Source organism: Myotis nattereri (assembly GCF_964212035.1).
Source record: "Myotis nattereri genome assembly, chromosome: 2".
NCBI lineage: Eukaryota > Metazoa > Chordata > Mammalia > Chiroptera > Vespertilionidae > Myotis > Myotis nattereri.
Genome location: NC_138076.1, coordinates 80,104,118 through 80,108,647, shown reverse-complemented (window position 1 = coordinate 80,108,647; position 4,530 = coordinate 80,104,118). Strand labels below are relative to the sequence as shown.

Genomic DNA, 4,530 nt, shown 5'->3' with positions numbered 1-4,530 from the left:
AGTAGCTTGCAGAGCTAGGTTTTGTGAGTGAGGCAGTGTTAAGAAAGAACTGTGTTGCCCGGCTGGTGTGGCTCAGCGGTTGAGTGTCGACCTATGAACCAGGAGGTCACGGTTCGATTCCCAGTCAGGGCACAAGCTCAGGTTGCCGGCTCGATCCCCAGTGTGGGGGCGTGCCGGAAGCAGCCGATCAATGATTCTCTCATCATTGATGTTTCTATCTTTCTCTCCCTCTCCTTTCCTCTCTGAAATCAATAAAAATATATATTAAAAGAAAAACAGCCCTAACCGGTTTGGCTCAGTGGATAGAGCGTCGGCCTGCGGACTGAAGGGTCCCAGGTTCGATTCCGGTCAAGGGCATGTACCTGGGTTGCGGGCACATCCCCAGTAGGGAGTGTGCAGGAGGCAGCTGGTCATGTTTCTCTCTCGATGTTTCTGACTCTCTATCCCTCTCCCTTCTTCTCTGTAAAAAATCAATAAAATATATTAAAAAAAAAAAAAAGAAAGAACTGTGTTAATGCAGTCCTTCATTCTCTTGTTAGATATGAATAAGACACTGGAAGTACCATCACAGCATGCCCCAACTAATGGGGAAGCCAGGGCATATGCCCTGGAGGATTATAAATGAAATATGATGACATACCAAAGAGAGGATAATTAGTTGTGAAGGAGTTAGTCAGGCAAGCAGCATGGAGAAGAGATATTTGTATGACGCAGTCAAGAATGAACAAAATTGAAAACAAACGCACACACACAAAAACAATAACTCCATAGTTTCTCTCTCCAGAGAAGACTCTTAAAAAATATGCCAATTTTAATCCTTTTCTACTATCAAAGCAAAAATGTTCACCAGACAAATTTAGATGCGCTAAGGTGGTCTTATTCAGGACTATTACAATAAAGGAGAGTATGAATTCAACTTCACTGAAACAAAGGATGGCACGTGCTTTTTCTACTTGCGTGAGTTAATATAAAGTACCAGACGGCAGTAAGGCGGGGGGGGGGGGGGGGGGGTTGATCAGTGGTGTGTGTGTAGCACTCTGTGTTACTCCTAATTTTGTGTGTATTTTTCTCTGTGATTAGGCCACCTGAGTTTGCTCATTGGTGCCTGTCCAATGTTAATCTCTATTTGAGCCCTAGCCTAAATTAGCTCATACCTGCTCACAAAGACAGGGAGATAGCATTGCTATCTCCTTCAAGGCTTACATTTCCATAGATGGTCCCAGGTCCTGGAGAAAGATATTTCCTACATTGTAAAACTGCCAGAAGAAAACTTATACATATATCTTAAAGGAGCAGAGAAATAATTTACAATTACAAGTTGTCTAAAGTCAATGCTCTAAAAGGGAAATCAGGGGCCTAGAGTCAGGAAGAAACCTGGATACAGTTAGCCAAACTAAGTAGAATGTTAAGACCATCTTAATCACCACTGTTTGGAGAAAGAGATGATGAATGTTGGCCAATAGATTAAACTATAAAGGGACAAGTGGAGAAGACTGTGATTATCAACTTTGTGGAAAACAAAGAGATAGCTTATCGGGGTTTCTACATTTTTATGTTAAGGGCAAGGCCAAAGCAATGGTGTTTCATGTGGTTCATAGCTCAGAAGCTTGCCATATTTATTCAAATAAATCAACAATGCCTCATGCTTTGTAGCAGTTAAAAATCCTACTTACAGCATCAGACTGACTTTAGTTAAAATATTATCCTTAAAATTAATTTACTATAAAATTTAGAAAATGTGCTTAATGTTTCTACTATAAATAAGTATACCTATCTCATTAATGTATTGAAAAAAACTAAATGGAATGCCCTACGGAACATTTTCCATACAGTGCTTCCTTGGCATCTGAGGAATGCTCAACAAGGGGCAGGTACTATATGAGTTACCTAAATGAGGTGCCAGCTCCTAATTGGTCTATTGCCTGAAGTTATTCTCATGCCTTCATCCCAAACCCAGCAAATAAGCACACTGTATTTAGTCCTGTTCTTGAGGGAAAAACATAGCTATTGCTTTGATCACATCATGGTAATTGCTATTGTTGTTATTTTATCCTTTAAGTTCACATGTGATTTATAAAGTTATCACAGGAGGAAATAACCTTAAATAGAATTACTCCAAGAATTAAAAGTTCTTGTTGTTGTTGTTTTCTTTTTCTTTGGAATGTTCTATGATTCCTTTAGCTTTTAAAAAATGTTACTTGAATAGTTATTTTTACCAAAGCTTTACATGTCCTTTTTACTTTACCACTGTGAATCTTTAGGGAAGTTGTGTGTTACATAAGCATTAAAGACTTAAGTGAAACTCAGTAAAGAGCAGAGCTAAACTCATCCCTTGCACAGGGTTGGGGGGACCCCAAACTTCCTCAGGCCACCAACAGAAGAGAATTTTCTTCATAACATAGAGTCCTGCCACTCTATGAATCTATTCTAAATAAAAAAGGATTTTCTGGATTTCCATCTTGCCTGAAGTGTTAAGTTCCCTGCATGACTACTGATTGCCTCAGCAAGAAAGATGTCAAACAACCTCTCAGCCTAGAAAGAAGGGCTGAAGCCCTTGGTCAGTTACTGAAAACTCAACATCAACTAGAATATGAGTACAAATATGATCTGAATGCAGTGACTAAAATTATGTTTTTATTTAATTGATTTTCATAGAGCAAGAAAATAATTATTTTATAAACACTTATGTTCTCAGTTCTTTTTTAAGTGCTTATATGATATCGCCAAAGAGAAAAATTGACATTTGCTATAGACTGAATATTTATGTCCCACTAATCGGTTTGTAAGTTGAAATCCTAACCCCTAATGTATTAGGAGGTAAGGTTTTGGGTGGTAGTGAGGTCATGAGGGTGGATTTAGTTCCCTTATAAAAGAGACCCCATAGAGCTCCCTTGTGCCTTCTGCTTTGAGAGGATAAAGCAAAAAAACAGTCATCTACCAGGAAGTAAGCCCTCACTATATGCTGACTCTGCTAGTGCCTTCATCTTGAACTTCTCAACATCTGAAATTATGAGAATTCATTTTTGCTGTTTATAATCCACAGTTCTAGTAGACCAAACGGACTAAGTATTATTTTACCATTTTTAACGACTTGGAAGGACATTTCCAAGATTAATATGAGATGGGAGATAATTTGCTTCCATACCTCTGCAAGTTGCCAACAAATGTCAAGAAGGAAGACAGAATAGAAAACAGGTCAGTAAATCTACAACTCAAGGAAGGAGTCCTTTTGGAAAAGGGACAACATATGTCTTGTATATATGAGTAACATATTTCAAATCAAAAGAATTGATGAAGGAAAAATTGTCTTCTCTTGAAGACAAATTGTCAATTTGTTGATGGTCAAGGAAGATACACTTTTATTTAATAGCCCTGTCAACTAGATGTCAACTAGATTTAAGTTAATGATTTTAACAGATGTTTTTCTTCTCTGTGGTTTAAAAAGAAAAAGATCACCTTTTTTTTTTTTTTTAAGAGACATTCAGCAAAATATCAATTAGCTGTCATGAGTTACATGGATTTGGCTTACAGGTCTCTGATCTCAAAATCTGAGAGCTCCTTCATGCCTTGGGTACTGCAGCCAGCAGATTGGAGGCCATAATCATGCCACAAAACACATATACTGAGTCACACTACAAGCACTATGGCTATCATTTGGATTCCCATGAGAAAAAGAGAAAGAAGGAAGGTCAAGAGGCTCATGAACATCCAAAGAAGGCAAAAAGATGTTTGGTCTGAAAGCTAAGCTCAACCATAAACAGTTCCATGCTGAGAAAATACAAATGAAAAAGACAATCCAGGTGCATAAAAGAAAAAGACCAAATGAAAGGATGCTGAAGAGTCCATAAGGAACAGTACCTGCATGTCTACTGGACAGAGTGGGACAGTTCTGAGCCAAATGATTAAACAAAAACAAAAAGAGAAAGTGGGAAGACAGGGGACCCCTCTGCCCAAAGTTACTGCCCAGGGAGAAACAGGTATTAAAAATTATTTGAACAGAAAAGAGAAAGAAGAAACCATGGAAGAGAATTGTTACTAAACTATGCTTTGTTGGAGATGGCTTTATTAAAAAAACACCCAAGTATGAAACATTCATTAGGCCAATGGCTTACATTTCAAGAAGGTTTATGTGACATGTCCTGAACTGAAGGCCACCTTTTGCCTGCCAACGCTCCATGTAAACAATAATCCCTCATCCGCACTTTATACAACTTGGGATATTATTACTAAAGGTAGTGTCATCAAAGTGAACTTGAACAAGTTGGGCCTTGTGACACAAGGAGGCAAGGTTTGACCAAAATATGCTCAGGTTACTAACAGTCTTAAAAATGATGGTTGCATTAATGTAGTCTATTGTTTGACAGCACTTTCATAAAACCAGGAAAGCTTCTTAACTGTGATGTTTCCAAGTACTGTCACACAGCTTATGTGTCAGCAGTCATCCAGACACTATTTATTCTGTTCTAAAGAACACTAAAATGACCCAGTTTAAAAATATATATCAATTAAAAATAAAGATGAAAATAAATT

General features: G+C 37.9%; 1 pseudogene across 1 annotated transcript in view; it reads left to right on the top strand.

The window, feature by feature from the left end:
* Nucleotides 1-4,294, top strand: part of LOC308513757 (ribosome biogenesis protein NSA2 homolog) — a 6,680-nt pseudogene extending 2,386 nt beyond the window's left edge. The window contains exon 2 of the transcript in view: nt 3,581-4,294. The product of the transcript in view is annotated as a ribosome biogenesis protein NSA2 homolog (transcript). The remainder of the gene's footprint in view (nt 1-3,580) is intronic.
* Nucleotides 4,295-4,530: the final 236 nt, after the last annotated feature.